A 16,961-nucleotide genomic window follows, 5' to 3' on the forward strand; every position below is an offset into this window, starting at 1 on the left:
GGACGTCAGTGTTTACTTATTGAGACCCTGGATGGAGGTAGCCCCAGGGTGGGACCACTGGCTCAGCTAAGAAGGACTCAGGCTATTCTGAGCATTTTGACTCTTCGCCCTCAAGCTTATTGCCTCGTGTCACAAAATGGTTGCCATAGCTCTGGCTATCAAGTCCTCATAAATGCTCTGCCTAAATAAAGGAGGAGAATTTAGTGTTTCCAGAGGCCTTGGAGAAGGCTATTATCATAGACACTGCTGGCGCCCAGCCCAGACACCCTGGCAGGACTGGGCCACCCAAGCCCCTCCTGCTATGGATGTCGACTATACCCTCCAACTGAGAATGCACCCCCCACCACCATAGAGACCTGGGAGGTCACCCTGCCCTCCCTCAGCCAATGAATGACCGATACAGGGATGTAAAAGGCCACCCCCTTTGGCTCAAGGCAGGATAAATCTGGGATGCCTCTCCTACTCCAGAGCTCCCATGGGACTGGGCTGAAGCTAAGATCCCACGTAACCCACACCTCTGCTTTGCCTCTTCCTCTGCCCCGTCCTGATTTCCCCTCTGCCTTATAAGTTCCTCCTGAGGGCACATCCTTAGTAAACCATTTGTACAAGAATCCCTGTCTCAGATGCTACTTCTACAGGACCAGATCTACCATCATGGAAATGGGGAGGAGAGAGGGGCTGCTGGGCTGGATGAGGCCCCTTCACATGGGACAAAATGACGTGCTATTTGAACTGCTAATGATTGTATGGGCAAGTTTTATTTTTTAATTGAAGTAAGTTGACTTACAATGTTGTGTTAGTTTTCAGGGGAACAGCAAAGTGATTCAATTATACATATACGTATGTATATTCTTTTTCAGATTATTTTCCATTATGGGTTATTACAAGGTATTTAATATATTTCTCTATGCTATACAGTAGGACCCTGTTATTCACCTATTTTATATATAGTAGTGTGTATATTGTTAATCCCCAAATCCCAGTTTATCCCTCCTCCCAGCCCTTTCTTCTTTGGTAACCATAGTTTCTTTTCTATGTCTGTAAGTCTATTTCTAGTTTATAAATAAGTTCATTTGTGTCATTTTTTTTAGATTCCACATATAAGAGATGTCATATAATATTTATTTTTCTCTGACTTCACTTAATATGATAATCTCTAGGTCCATCCATGTTGCTGCCAGTGGTATTATCTCATTCTTTTTTATGGCTGAGTAATATTTCATTATATAGATATGTGTGTGTGTGTGTGTATATATATATATATACACACACACACACACACACACACAGCACGCCTTCTTTATCCAGTCATCTGTCAATGGACATTTAGGTTGCTTCCATGTCTTGGCTATTGTAAATAGTGCTGCTATGAACACTGGGGTGTGGGCAAGTTTTTTAATCTCTGAATGTGATGTAACCTCTTAGCACATCTCCTCCCTTCTTACGTACAATCTCTCATACACAGAAATGTCTTGCAAGTATAGATTTGTGTGTATGTGTGTGTGTAAACATAGGGTCAGGGGTTAGTTTCTCCAACTGGATTGATCCAAAACAGACACAGGACATGCAGGACAACAAGATGACCCATAAATGGCATTAACTCAGCAGGAACAGGAGATAGAGGTGGCCACGAGGACGTAAACGTTTTGAGAATTTGCACAAATGTTGGTGGGGGTACTTGGGGCTTTCTTGGGGAACAGAGTGGGGATTGGAGTCATTCTTCTCTAGATCTTAAGGAGCAGAAAGACCCCAGCTAGGGTGGATGACACTACCAGATAAATACTCAACAGCAACGTGCGCAGTTAAAAGACTGCATTTCCCAGAGCAGATGGAGTGGCCACTGAGACATAAATACAAGTTTCGAGTGGAACTGCTCTGAAGTCTTTTTAAGAAGAGCACACCATGGGCCCTTTTAGTCTTTTTCCTTTCTCTTCCTTCCTGTCTGGAACATAAATATGATGACTGGAGCTCCACCAGCTGTCTGGACTTTGAGGATGAAAGCCAGACAATGAAGATGGCAGAGCAGAAAAATCCAAGGATCCTGAGTCTCTAAAGACCCCATGCCAGCCTCTTTTGAATTGTGCAGAAGTTGGAACGCTAGTGCTTGTAGCTGTACCCGATTCCTGATGGATGTCGGCTTTCACGGGCAGAGCCTGTCATGAGATGACCTTTTCCTCAGGATTATCAATATTGCTTCGTACCATGCTTTCCATGGAAACAACTTTGGGAAGCAGCCTAGTGATGGGGAAAGGGCATGAGCTATAGAGTTAGACTGAGCTAATTTGGATCTCAGGTGCTGCTTCCCACCTGCATGACTTTTGACAAGTCAGTTTCCTTGATTGTCATTCATCATCTGTAAAACGGGTATAATAGAGTTCTTGTATGTCCTTAGATTCCTTTTCATTAAATAGAATTATAAGGACTGTTTTTGTCTTTTTCCTTTAACCCCTGTGGGGGTTATAGGAGATGGTAGATAGATAGACAGATAGATAGATAAATAGATCGATCTCACCCATCTTATGGTCTGGCATCTAGTAGGTACTCAAAAAATGTTAGATGCCTTGACTTCACTCATCCCCTCTTCTATCTGCCTTGATGAAGTCTGAATGAAATAGACAAGAATGTTCAATGAAAACCACGTATCCAGACCATTTGGTTGGTGGCTTGGGACTGGGAGTTGGGTTAAGCCAAGGGGTTGTTAAGACCCTTTTGGACTGAACATGGTGAGCACCAGAGCTGTCACAGGGGTAGAGGAGGGGGAGAAGGTGGAGGACTGACTTTCCTCTCTCCATAATCATAGAGATATATACTTTCTCGGTTTGCTTTTTCAGCGGCTGATGTTAAAGGAGCCACAACAGCTGGAGAATTCTCCCTCTTCACTCCGGACGGCTGGGTCCCATACACATGCCCCTCAGCTGGAGACCCCTGAGCGTGCAGATGTAACGTGGGAAGTTACGCTTCCCCAGGCATTGGGGGTGGGGAAGCCTAAGGCTGTAGCCACCCCTTGGATTTAGTCTGCATTAGGCAATTAGCCAAGGCTCCACTTTGGGTTAGTAACAGCAGGGCAGGACCATGCCAAACCCTTATATTAAAATGACAGCAAACACTTACATGGTGCTAGGCTCCATTCTTTATGCTTTGTGAGTATTAACTCCATTCTCTCCCTTTACCTTTGGGTCAATCAGCGAAGACAGAGTGGCAAGTGACTTGCCCCAAGTCACACAACTGGGCCTGCAGCTGGCCCCTGGGCCAGGGCTCCCAGCCTCTGTGCCATCCTCCCCTAGAGCTGGAAGGACATGCTCTGGGGGGTAGTGCACCCAGACCCTCTCACTTTATCCATTTGGAAAAACCTGGCTGAATGAAGCTCCCTCCTCCACAATGAAGCTGCAACTTGCTCAGTAATCAACTCAGCAAAAGGTCAGACGTGGGAAGAGCAGATCACCCTTGACATTTCCTTAGGCTTCGTCACATGGCAGCCCCACAGACTGTCTCTAATCTGACCAGTACGACTTGTTTTTCCTCCAGTTCTGGCTGGGATCTCCGGCTCCTTACCTCTGTCCAGATATAGAAGCTGGTGTGTGTGTAGGGCCCAGAGAGCATGAAAAAAATGTGCATCTCGAAGTATTAGCTTCCAGCTCCAGGATGGGTGAGCAGGACCAGAGCTGATGGGGAGAATGGATGGGAGATGCCCTCACTCTGGGGCAGTGTCGCTTGGGTGGGGGAGGGGCTGTGGCATTCAGGGCGGGCAGTTCTTTGCTGTGTGGATCTGTCCTGTGGTTGCTCCCACCCGCCGAATGACTGTAGCATTCATGGTGCCACAAAAAAATCCCCATGCATTTCTGAATGTGCCCTGGGGTGGGGCTGAGGGCAGAGGACCAGGGACCCAGACTAATATTCACTGAATGACATGGGATAGAATAGCCATCCTACTTCCTCTCTCTCTCTCCCTCTCTCTCTCTCTCTCTCTCTCTCTCTCTCTCTCTCTCGCTCGCTCTCTCTTTCTGTCTCCCCCCCCCCCCCGTTGCTCACAAGCTTCAGTTCTCTAACTCCATCCAGCTTGGGGATGCCTGCTGTCACCCACACAGATCATAAAAAAGAACGTTTATTTTACTTTCCCGGAGGCTAATTTGTACTTATTTTTTGTGCCGTTTTTATAATATTTTGATGTGAAAAAATCTCCGCACGTCAGAACAACTGTTCAGAATGTTGACGAAAACCCTCGCTGACTTGGCACAATTCCACATGCCTTCTGTTTCGGTCTTGGGTCCACGGGTGACTCGTTAATTATTATGAAAGTTATTTCCCCACTGGCATTTGGGGTGGGAAGCAAAGCAGCCTGCAGGGTGTGGTGTAAATCGAATGTTGGGTTTAAGGGTCCTTGCTACAGAGTAATTCTCAAACTTGGGCGCAAGTAAAGCAGAGTAAGGGGGTGGTGAGGACGGGCGATGCTACTTTCAAGAGGATGATCAGGATCAGCGAAGGACTATTTACAGAGGTGACACTTGCAAAGACTCAAGTGAAAAGATCGTGAGGAGTGCAGATATCTGGGGAAGAACATTTGAGGCGGAGGGAAGAGCAAGTGGCCAGTCGTGGGGGGCAGGAAGGGATGTGTTTGGTGTACTGGGGACCCAGGACATCTGCAGGGCTGGTGGAGAGGGAGCAAAGGGGAGAGAGGTAGGAAGAGAAGGCAGAGAGGTGGGCAGGGTTTGGCACACGCAGAGTCTTCTAACACCGTAAGGGTTGGGGTTTTAGCTGAAGGAGAAGGGGAGCGATTGCAGAGCATGACACCAACTGACTCCCGCTGGCTGCTGTATGGAGAATAGGATGAAGAGGGCCAGGCTGGAGGCAGAGACCAGTTTAAGGGGCTGCTGCTGTCACACAGGCAAGACATGATGGTGCCTAGGTTAAGGTAGGGGGTGGCTATGCAACAGAGGTCGTGACGAGTGGACAGACGTAGGTAGGATCTACCTACGTGGGCAGAGCCATCAGAGTTTACTGACCACCTGGATGTGGGGAGTGAGAGCCAGGTGTAGTCAAGGGCCACTCGTAGGCGTTTAGCTTGAGCATCCGGGTACATGGTGCTTCTCCAGCAGTTCTTAGGTGCTGGGTTTTGTTCTTGGAACGGCCAGCAGAGAATGAGATGATGAAGACACGATGTCTGCCCTCAAGATCTCACATCAAGGGAGACACTCAGTAAACATTCCTGGAGGGTCTGGGTAAGATGATTCCCCAGAGCCGGGGCAGCCCCTTTTGGGTCGCCTTTTGTCAGTTTATCTGACTACACGTATCCCTTTCTGGGCCCCTACTTGTATAAAAGATGTCAGGTGAGAAGCTGCCTTGGCATCAAGAACTCAGCTGGCTGGGCATCCCTGTAGGTTATAAATTCACTCCGGTTGGAAAGAACCAAAGAAATCTGTTGAGTAGAAACACAAGAGCATTCCAGATGAACTCTGTATAGGCTGATATGATAGCTATTATGTCATAGGAATGGTATGCTGTAAGAGATGAGTATGCTTTTAACCAGGGTGACCAGAAGCCGTGTTTTAATCTTGCTTACTCATCAGCTGCTAGCTGGCAGGAGAGAGCATGGGGCTCTCAAATTTTCTTGGCATTATTTTAGTCATCAATTATTCCTATGTGTTTCAGTGTCAGATGGAGCCTTCCTACCCCTTGAAAGCTTCGAAAATGTTTGTATCAGCCCCCAATGCCATGCCCTGTGGGAGTCTCAATCCACATTTCTGTGACTCTAAGGAGAAGGCAAGGACTCCTATGATCTCCAGACTCTTGATTCCACTAGTATTGTTTTTGGCTCACACCAAACTGATGAGACGTGAAGCTCATTTCCTTCCTTACCCTCATTTTCTACTGTAACCTGATTATAAGTAAGGGTCCCACTTGGCCCACTCTTTGGACAGAATTGTATTCAGGATGCACAGTTCCCCAAAGGGTGGTTAAAAAGCGATTTCAATCTTTATTTTTATCTTTCCCATCAAACTGAAGAGGGTCTGAATCAAATCACATAGTTTTATTTCTCAAGATCCTCTTCCTGTCTGGCCGGTTCTCTTTCGCATGTGCTTCTGCACTTTTCTCCTGCCAAACCTTTCCATCTGCCTTCCAGGTTTCCCCTCTTCTCTTTGGCCTTATAGTCCCTGTTTCTTTATTTCCGACCTTTCTTTGAATTAGGGATGTAAAATAAGATGCAAAAGACAGAACTTGCATTAGAGGGGGGGTGTGCGCCTGTGTGTTAGAGGAAACTTGATCAACGTTTTTTTATACTCATCCCCTCTCTTATCTGCCTACGAAAGTACTAATGATAATTTTCTCTGCCCACTTAACTTCTTCTTTTCTGCCACAGTCGTACAAAATAGTCATTAGCATCGAACACTTCACTGGGGATTTGGTGCGAGAAGGGGAGCAGGGAAAAAGCAAGGGTTTCCATCACAAAAATGCAAATCGCTGTAAAATGCACTTTCGGCATCTATGCTCTTAGGAGACCTTTCAGCTGCCACCACTGGGGGTTTGCCCCCACATTAGCCCATCTCAACCCATTATAATGGCTTCTTTGTATCACTTGTCTACGCTGATCTCCAGGGTCTCTCCTCTGCTCCTCCTGGGGGCAAACCACAAATTCCACTCCTTGCCTCTGCAATATGGTTCAGCCTGTGAGGAAAGGGGTTGAAAGCCGGGCACAGGAGCCAGACTGCCTGGTTTGAATCTTGCTCTGTTTACTAGCTGTGTGACCTTGGGAGAGCCTCCTGACTTCTTGCCCTTTAATTTCCTTATCTGCAAAACGGAGCTAATACTCACACCTTCCTCACTGGGTTGCTGGGGGGATTAACTGGGTTAATGGACTTGAAGTCCTGAGGGAAGCACCTGGGGCAAGGCAGGTGCTCATGGAGCCTCAGCGTTATGACTTACTTCTTGATTCTTGGGCTCACACGTTACCTTCTAACGGAAGACTTGTCAAAGTCTTTTCCAAACAAAGGCTATTTCCTCTCCAAGAAGAATTTTGCCACCTGTTAATTCTATTTCACTCTGTTGCTTCTGTAAGTGGGTTCAAATCTGGACTCTGCTATTTCTAGCTCCATGATCTTGTGCAGATCCTTCAACCCCTGTGAATCTCAGTCTCCTCATCTTTCAAATGGGGACAATAAGGGGGTTTATTTCCTGTGAGTGTTAGGATTAAGGGAGATTATATGTGAAGCATCTATGATAAGAATGGTTTATTGACTTTCAGAGTCCTGGGCACTATTCGTCACTTCACTTTTACGAAATACCTACACGAGAACCTGTTTCGGTAAGTGAAAGAAATCTGGAGAGGATTTTTGCTTTCATGAAAAAAGGCAAAAGTGAAAGTTCCCTTCAGCGTTTGTTTTGCAGGGAGCCGCAAGAGATGCTCCGCCCACCCCCAGGCAGCAAGAGTGGCCCCATCAAGCTCTTTCCCCGGGATCTATGCTCAGCATCTCAGCATCAAGCTCTGAACCACCATAGCTTTGAATTCTGCCTGTGAGCATCTGTGCTTAATCTCCATGTATTCTGGGCAGCGTCTGTTAGCAAGATGTGTCCTGCGGTAACTGGTTCTTCAGTTTATGTCATTTCAGCTTACAAAGGCCTCATTGGAACTCTCTGCTTTCAGATAGCGAGGGGGCACCTGTGACTTCTCAGTGCAGTGACCAACACTCAGGACGTGGCTGACAAATGCTATTGCAGCTCGCCCCGAAGCACTGGGGCATGTGGTTCCTTCTGAAGGACAGGTGCTCCCAGGCAACACATGGTTAGAGTTGAGATCAAGGAACAAGGTGGGCTCGGGCGAGGACAAGATCCCTGTGGGCTGAGAAGACTTCCTGGGGGAGGGAGATGTAATTAGGGAGGATTTGAACCAGGGAACATGGGGAAGAAATTTCAGACAAGAGGGCCACGTGAGCAAAGGCTGGGAGGTGGCGCTGCACTTTTGGTGCTGCACCCTTCTGACGCAGCTGAGTCCACAGGCAGGGGGCAGAGCAGCTGGCCTGGCTGGGCCAGAGGGTTCTCGTAGGGGCGGGTGAGTGATCAGAGTAGAATGGAGGGATGTGGAAGGCTCCCTGACAGGCTGAGGTGTTCAGACGTCAATGTTATTATTATTAATAATAACAAAGCAGTAAGAATGAACATCACTTGATGCACTCCGAGGCACCCAGCACTGCAGCACGGGGGCTGGATTCTCTGACTTCTCCCATTTTCCAGATGAATACACTCAGGCTCAAAGAGAGCAAAGATCACACTTCAAATCAGTGCCAAGGTCTGGACTGATTCTCAGGTCCAGCTGATCTCAATCCAGACCCTTGGCTGTAATGAGAGCCAGCATTCTCCTGGGGTACCCGGCAGCCTCTGTGTATTGACAGCGGTCTCTTTTTATGGACAGTCCTCTCCCAGGATGGGGGGTGTGAAGGACAGTTTTGTCCTCTCTCCCTCCCCCTCTTTTTCTCTCCCCAACTCCCTCTGCACAAGGTCAAAACCAACTGAAGGCTCCCTCAGGCTGTCCTCAGCCCCTCGTTGGGTCTGTCATTCATGGAGTCAAGTTTAATAGTCTTTGTGGGTCCACGTGTCCCAGAGCCCTCCCCCCAGCTTTCCTTGTCTGGACAAGACCAAGCAAGGTGGAGATGGTGGGGGCAGGGGAGGGAGGAGAGGCTCTTTTCCAACAAGAGAGGGGACTGCACCTCCCCAACCCTGCTTTGGCATTTTCTGTACCGGGAATGAGAAACCCAGTGTTGCTATGGAAACTGCCATCCCCTGCTCCCTCTGTCATTGTCTGTGGGCAGTTTCTGTGTGTAAGGTGGATGTGCAGGAGCACCCCTGCTGCACAGGGTGCTGGAATGCAGGAGGAGCATCTCTGCGCGTGGGGACGCAGGGGTGGATGGGAGCTGGGAAGGGGGCCCCCCCTTGGCCTGGCTCCTTTAAGGAGCAGCACAAGGGGCAGCCGTGGAGCTCAGGCTGCTTCTCTAGAGCGATCCTGGTAATGGTCATTCACACTCGAAAGGCAAAGAGTTTGCAAAGTGCAGTCGGATGGGCTGTTTGGAAAGAGCTTGGGCCCTGCAGTGACTGAGACTTGAGCTTAAATACCAGCATTGCTGGCTTCCCCAGCTTCCGTTTCTCTACATCTGGAAGATGTGCAACCTCGTAAGTGGTCCATGGACCATGACTGTGCCCCTGCCCCCTGCCTGGCGGCTGACTACTTCAGAGACAGCATCCAGTTAAGGGGGAGGGGGTCCCTTCTCTTCCCTTCCCCATCTCACCCAATCTCCCTCAAGTAAGCAGTAGGAGCCCCACTTTACAGATGAGGAGACTGAGGCCCAGCCAGGGGAAAGGAGGGCTCATTGTCCACAGAGTCAGGGCAGGGCCAGGGACTGAACCTGGAGACTTGAACTCTCCCCACTTCCTGGCAGCCCCTCTCGCTCTTGGCGCTGCTGCCTTAATTTCCAGACACGTGACCCGCAGGACTCCCCACCAGCCATGTGCTGAGCCCCCATGCCTCTTGATACTGTCATGGGGGGCGGGGGAGGGAGACCAGGCCTGCAGCAGAAACACCTCTCTCTTGACTTTTAATATTAAAATAGAATAAAGTGCTGTGCCTTCTCTGTGGGAAACGAAAAATGGGGGTGGGGAGAAAACCCTCCAGGCCCCAACCTTGACACCCCCTGCCAGCACACCTCTCCACTCCCAGAAAAGAAATTGTTCCTTCCAGGTGATTTGTTAGCTCTTTCTGGGGCAGGAGAAGGTGGAAAACTAATTTTAACTTCTCAGGGTTTTTTTTTTTTTTTTTTTTTTTTTTAGCTTTTATGTTTTTCAGACCAGGGGTAGAGCATCATGTTTCCCGTAAGTCCACTGAGTTGGGGGAAAAATTGAAGCAAGCAGTTATTTTGCTTCCACTGGCCAGGTCCGACAAATCCCAGTAGGTGGGGATGCCCAGAATGTCAAGGTCCTGCTGACGCTCCCCTTCCCCAGAAAAGCTCCTGCTCCTCCCTCCTCCAAATCCAGGGAGAGTGTCACCCTGAGAGTTAGAAGGCTGATGCCAGATGTGTGGATCCGTGAAACCTGGACTTGCTGTGTGGCCTTGGGCAAGTTACTTCCCCTCTCTGTGCCTCTGTGACCTCATTGTTCACAAGGGAATAATAATTGCTGTCTCGCCCACTTCCCAGGGTGGCTGTGAAGGCTCACGGCAGTGCTGGGCTGATTTCTTCACCCCAGCATTTAGAGGGACGTAGCGAAACTGGAGAGGCTCCCACAGGAGTTATCACCATGGGACTGGGACCCCCTAGTTCATCTGCTGGAGGACAGAGAGATCCGGCTCTGTGTTGTACTCAGTCCAGTGCCTGGCACACAGAGGGTCTTTAATACATATTTATGAATGATGAATCAATAAGAGTTCCCACTGGGAACGGTGACAAAGGTTAGCCTGGAGAAGAGGTTCATGGGAAATTGGCTAATCAACTTCCAAGCAGCAGAATGGGTGTGATGAGCCATGGAGAAGAGATGCTTAGAGTCAGGTCCTGGGGACAAGTGAGTAGACACTATAAGAGGAAAGATTACAATTCCATACGAGGCCCTTGGGGAAGTGAGCTTGCATGAAGCAGTGTGTCTGGGTATGGCCGAGAAACAGCTGAGTTTTATGAAGTCCTTGCTGAGAGGCTGTAAAGGTTAAGAGTGAGGACCCAGTGTCTGGAGCCAGACAGCCTGGGTTTGAATCTTGGCTCTACCACTAACCAGCTGTGTGAGTTCCTTCCCGTCTCTGGGTCTCAGTTTCCTCATCTGTAAACTAGAGATGATAACGCTATCTAACTGACGAGTAGCCGTGAGGATTACGGCACGTGCATACACATACACACATGTATCGATCCCAGAAGAGAGCCTTGCAAATAGTGTTCAGTAAGTGCTGTGTGAGTGTTGGCCAGTATCATTACTTTCCCTTAGTCCTGAGCTACTTGGTTTCATTTATTTATTTTTTTAATATAGTTTTGAATTTTTTATTATTTATTTATTTTTAACTTTTCCCCTTAATGGAGGTACTGGGGATTGAACCCAGGACTTTGCACACACCAAGCACACGCTCTACTACTAACCTATCCCCCCAACCCCCTACTTGGTTTTGTTTATTCTTCACAATGATCCTATGAGAGGTGCTGTTATCATCCCCCTTTTCCAGATGGGCAAACTGAGGCTCATGAAGGTTCAGCACTGTGTCTGAGGTCACCTATCTTGAAAGTGGCAGCACCAGAACTTGAGCCCAGCTCTGCCCACCCAGAAGCCTGCACTCCTAAAATCTGCAGTGCTTCTCTCATCCCCTGCCCTACCTGAGGGGGACCCCGCCAAGCCCCCATTTCCCAGCCCAGGAGACAGACGCCCAGAAAGAACAAGGTCATGGCTCAAAGTCATCCAGAGGCGGAGCTCAGGTTTGGCTCCAAAACCCCTAGGCTCGCTTTCCACCGCGCACACTTTCTAACCACGGAGCTGGCTGAGGTCAGAATGGGCTGCTTAGAGGGGAGCCAGTGGCTGCCTGTTGCCGGGTCCAGGCCAGCACAGGGGGACAGGCCGTTGGGGAGCATGCTGAGATTCAAGATGGTAGATCTGCTCCCTCACAGCCCTAAGGTTGGATGATCGCATGAGAGGATGGACGTCGAAGCTCTCCAGAAGGTGACAGTGGGACACATGTGACAGAGGTGAGAAAGCCTATAAACACTGCTCTCGCTGTTACTGCCAGCCGGGACGGAAGAGCCCAGATTCCCATCGATGGGAGAGCGGGATGCCCCATAGACCGTCCAGATCATTTCTCCTCTCCCCTCCCCTTGTCTCCTTCTGTGTCTGTCTGTGTTTTTGTCCTCCCCTCCCCCTGTCCGTCTGTCTCCCATCCTCCTCCCCTCCTTCTTGAGAAAATGAATCATGCCCCCCTCGCCAGCAGCGCTCAGCCAAGATGAGTAATTAATCCTCCATCTTTCTTATCTGGTTCTCTCAGATTTTGTTACTTTTGGCCGAAGCATATTCAAAGACATGTGATATCCAGCGTAAGCTCCAGAGTTTAACTGAGTTTCTCTGCATGAAAATGTGTAACATTCTAAAGGTCATCTTAGAAAAGGAATGACTGGATCCGTGCAAAGCCACATCAGCACGATTGCCTTGTCAACGTAAGAAACTGGGGCAAAAATAGATAATCTAAGAGTTATTTACTCATCGTGGTCAGGCATAAGCTATTTATCTTTTCTGGAATTGAGTTAAAACTGCTCCCAAGGATCCTGGAAGCAATTTCAGACAAGGATTTCAGACAAGGATCCTGATATAAAGGAGGGAATAAAAGATAATAATAGGAAGTCGTGCTGGCTTCAGGGTTTCTTCAATAGAGATTCGATGAACTGGAGGAGTCTGGAGATACCCGGCTTTCATCGAGATGCATAATACATCTATTCTTTCTTTCTCTCTTCCTTTCATTCATTCAGGATCGCAGGTTTATTCTAGGCCCCGGGCATACAAAGGAGGTGGAGAGAGATGCTGCTGGAGAACAGGGACCTGTCCCTGCCCTTGTGGAACTCTGGTCCTGGGGAGGACAGGCTGAATAAACTGGAAGTTAAGATGAAGTGTACAGAATACTATGACGAGGACGAGTTAAGATGAAGTGTACAGAATACTATGACGAGGACCATGGGGGCTGGTGGAGGGGCCCGTGAGCTGGCCCTGGGTGAGGCACTGCCCCACACAGGCTTAGAGTCAAGAGTGACTGATGGCACGTGGAGCTCAGCTGACTAAACCCAGCCTTGTGGGTGTGACCCTTGGAATGGCCCGGGAACAGAATGGGTTTTATTTTTTATTTATTGATTTGTTTATTTATTTTTAAATGGAAGGACCGGGGATTGAACCCAGGACTCTGCGCACGCCGAGCATGAGCTCTACCACTGAGCTACGTTCCGCACCCCAGGCGGGCTTTAGAGATGGGAAGGGAGACCCCTGGCGGAGTGGATGGCACCAGCCAAGCCAAGGAGGTGGCCACATGCAGAGCGTTTTAAGAGGCTGTAAGAATGCTGGGGGAATTCTAGCGGAAGTTCATTTAGGAGACTAGCAGGAGAAGGGGTTGGTAAGGGTGTGGGGGGCCTCCTGAGGGTGGTAGAGAGCCTTGGGGGGCTTCTGAGCCAGGAAGCAGCATGGGCGGAGGGGCAGCCTGCCTGGCTTCTCGCAGATCAGTGCAAAGGCTGGTTCCAGCTTGGGAAACTTAAACCTGACCAGGTGGAAGGCTTGCCCCTGCTCGCCATCTGTTGAAGAACAGTCACATCGGTGCCACCTGGCTTCCCGGGGGAGACAGCATCTGGGAGGCAGAGAGCGCTCCTCTGGGGGAAGATGCTTGATTGGGCCCCATCATGATTTATTCAGCAGCAACAGACACCTGCAGCCTGGGGCCAGCGCTGGCCTTGGTCGTTCTGCAGGACTGGCTCTGGATGCTCGTATCTGTCTCTTTGGATAACCAGGGCATGGGGGGTGGGAGACAGAGGCCAGCCCAGAGGGAGCAGCTTCCTCCTTATTCAGCTGGTAGGTGGGGATCGGGGTGGAGGGGGGAAGAGGCTGTGTCCAGCTCCCCTGGTGGTGAGCACTGCCTGCAGGTAGGGGGTGCCGCTGCCAGGGTCCTCCTTCCGGTACGGTCCCCAGGAGTTCTTCTAGGCTGTCCACGAGAGTCACCATTCCTAGTAATCCCAAACGGGACTCACCGCTGTCGACACCCTGCAGACCCCGCTCACGTCGTATGAGTGTGCCCGAGCCCACACATGTGTGCATACATGTGCACGCTGTGTGCTTGCAAACTACAGGTGAGCTGGGTTTTCACAAATCCAAACTAGCATCATGATAATGTTGACTGAGTAATGGCAAACCGTCACTAATAAAAACCAGCCAGCATTTGCACACCACACTGTACTTTTCTAGAAGCTGCTTGTATCTGTATTGTCCCTGTTGGTCTCACCAGAATCCTGAGCAGTAGAGAGGGCAGGAGGTAGGTGGCCCAGAGAAAGGTCAGCCAGCTAGTTAATGACTGAACAAGGAGGGGCCAGATCTGTTCGACCTCATGTTCATGGTAGAATTTGAAGAGACGAAGGTCTTCCATTATCTGTCCTCAGAGACATGGCTTATACTTCTGCAGGCCATCTGAGCCGTTTTTAACACCGCTAATTTAATGATCATTTTCTTTAAAAAATTGTATTCAGCTAATGGTTGACTAGTAAGGTGGGAACTCAGTAGCTGGTCAAAGTTAAGATTGTCCACCCAATGTTGCTATTAGCCCAGCTTTGAATTTTCACCCTGTACAACACAACCTAATGCTGTTTCCTGACTGTGTCCCACACTTCTGGGATGTGGGCCCCTCCCCAGCCCAGCTGGGCCACTCAGTTTCCCTAATGACAATTATCTCTTTTTTTTTTTTTAAAATAGACCCTAAACTAAGCACTTGGCAGGCATGATCTCAATGAATCGTGATGACAAACCTATAAAGTGGGTATGGGTGTTATTCCCAATTTGCAGATGAGGAAACTGAAGTTCAGAGAGGAGCAGTGACATACCTAGAGTGGTGGTGCTGAGAGCCACACCCAGGCTGTCTGTCCCCAGCACCCGGGTGAGTAACCACTAAGCTTTATGCCCTTTACTCTAGCATCGCTGCCTCAGCAGGGCTCCTACTCCACTGCCAGGACCCCAGGTGGGAGGATCACGGACTTGGAAAGTGGCCGGGCAGGGATGGTGAGCTCTGGCTCGCAGCAGTGGCCACCCAAGTCTGGGGCAACTGGGCGATTAACCTACATTAGGCTCCCTATCATGGCTGTTCCCTCCAGCTCCTCGTCACAGTCCTTAATTATGAACTAACAGTGGTTCCCAAGTGGAGGGAGGGAGGGAGGGATGGGTGGCAGAGCGAGCTTCCAGATGGCCCTTCTGGCGAGCGTGGGCTTCATCTGGTCTTTATGTAAGAGTTGCTCCGCTTCCCAGATTGCCTTTGAGGCAGACGTTTAAACACTTGTTTTGTGTTTATGATACAGAGGAAGAAATTAAAAGGCCCCCAGGGGAAAATGAGGAAGGAAAAAGCCAGGAGTGATTCTGGGGGCTTGTCAGGCAAGAGGGAGAGAGAAACCAGGTCTGGGACCGGTTTCAAGATGACAGAGAGCAGGTGGCTTCCCTGGGCTTGGGCGGAGAGATCCAGGACTCCATGGTCACGAGCCGGGAGGAGCTTGCGCATCCTTCTGGTGACACAACAGAACAAGAAACTGCTGATGACTGAGGGCCTGCTATGTGCTAAGCCCTGAGCTAGTCTTTAGGAACTCTCTCTAATTCTCAACGTCCCGGTTTTACAGATGGGGAAACTGAGGCTTGGGGTGGCTCAGGGACTCGGCCAAGGACAGACTGTCTGACAGCAAGACTGTTGGAAGTTTTCCCCACCTGGACCGCCTTCACCCATTCAGTCCCGCCTCCTGCAGTAACCTCCGCAGACAGCCCAGCCTCCAGGAACTTCCTGGCATCGCGGCTTTGGCGTTGGGTATCTTACTGCGCCTGAACTTCTGTTGCCCTAGAACTATTCCTAGGCTCCCGGAATCTGTTGCAAGAGGCTTTGAGATTCTCTCTAAGGCATCCCCACCTCTGCTGAACACTTGCCGAACAGGGAGTGAGCCCGTTGCACGGCTGGGCGGAGTGGGAGGCTGGGCTCTTCTCTGTTATATAATCTCCTAACGGATAGCACCAAAGCTTCTCTTTCCTTGTCTGCACACTTCGGGGCGAGCACAGCTTCAGAGTTGGCAGGAGCACCGCATGGGAGATCGCAAGGGTGTACAGTCACCATCTCTTCTTGCAGATGAAACTGAGGTCTGGAATGTAGGCAGTGTGCCCAAGGTCACACAGCAAATTGGGAACTGAGCTGGAACTAGACTCAGGCCCGATTCCTAGCCCAGCAGCCCCCTTCCTTGGTCTAGCCTCGGATCTTGCTCTTCTGGGCAGATTTAGATGCTCCCTCTTCAGTGCTCCCAGGCAATGTGCATGGACCTCCACGCAAGCTCTAGTATCACTACCTGTTTTGGGGTCTGTTTTTACAGTGAACTCAGGCATTTGGAGAGCAGGGGCTGCCTGCAAGGGGTCTGGCCCAGAGAGGGCGCCAGGAGATGCTGGAGAAAGGCTTGGGGAAGGGGAAGGGGGGGAGGGAGCAGGGAGGGGGATCCTCAGGGGAAGGTATGGGGCCACCACCTTGAGGAGTGGTGACAGCCTGTCATCAGGGTAGAGTCAAAAGGGACTCTTTCCTGGCCATCTTTGAGCAGGAAGTTGTCTGAATGTGGCTTTGTGATAATCATGGCAATACTCAGAGCCCACAGATAAAATCTGCTTTATATGATCCCAAGTGCTTGTTGCATTTGATCCGCACGAACAGGTAGGCAAGGAATCATATTATCCCAATTTTGTAGGGGAGGAAACTGACATTCAACAAGGCCCCACTATCAGCCAGAGACAGAGTGTGACTGAGAGCAGCTTGAACTCACACCTCCTGGTGTGCAGCCCAAAGTTGCTTCTGCCTGGACATATCCTATTCACCATTCATTTATTCTTCCCTTCACTTCTTAACTTACCCATTCCCACTCTCAGGAGCTTGCTTGCTTCCCTGTGGATGCACCATGCACATGCCTGCCTCAGAGCATCTGTACTTGATGTTCCCTCTGCCTGGGATGCTCTTCCCGCAGAGGGTCACCTGGCTGGCCCCCTTGCCTCATTCTGCAGAAACACACCTTCCTGAACTCCTGTCCACAGTAGAGCCTCATCACTCTCTCTCACATGCCTGCCCCATGTCCTCTGTCTTCAAAGTACTAATTACTCACTGACTTTTTTTTATTGTATTATATATTTACTATATTACAGTTACTATATTTATCCTATGTTATAGCGATTGACTATCCCCTCTTCGTTCTACAACATCAGCTCATTGGGACCAG

General features: G+C 49.6%; 2 long non-coding RNA genes across 2 annotated transcripts; both read left to right on the top strand.

Annotated features, from left to right (window-relative positions):
- Nucleotides 1–3,540: 3,540 nt before the first annotated feature.
- Nucleotides 3,541–9,734, top strand: LOC140700501 (uncharacterized). The gene is made up of 3 exons (XR_012078905.1): nt 3,541–3,646; nt 7,238–7,297; nt 7,381–9,734. It is a non-coding gene; the product is annotated as an uncharacterized lncRNA (long non-coding RNA).
- A 436-nt stretch (nt 9,735–10,170) lies between these two features.
- On the top strand, nt 10,171–16,111 carry LOC140700502 (uncharacterized). Its single transcript, XR_012078906.1, has 6 exons — nt 10,171–11,693; nt 11,987–12,155; nt 12,465–13,034; nt 13,741–13,820; nt 14,527–14,617; nt 15,345–16,111. It is a non-coding gene; the product is annotated as an uncharacterized lncRNA (long non-coding RNA).
- The last annotated feature ends 850 nt before the right edge of the window (nt 16,112–16,961 follow it).

The sequence above is a fragment of the Vicugna pacos genome, chromosome 12, assembly GCF_048564905.1.
Source record: "Vicugna pacos chromosome 12, VicPac4, whole genome shotgun sequence".
Classification (NCBI taxonomy): domain Eukaryota; kingdom Metazoa; phylum Chordata; class Mammalia; order Artiodactyla; family Camelidae; genus Vicugna; species Vicugna pacos.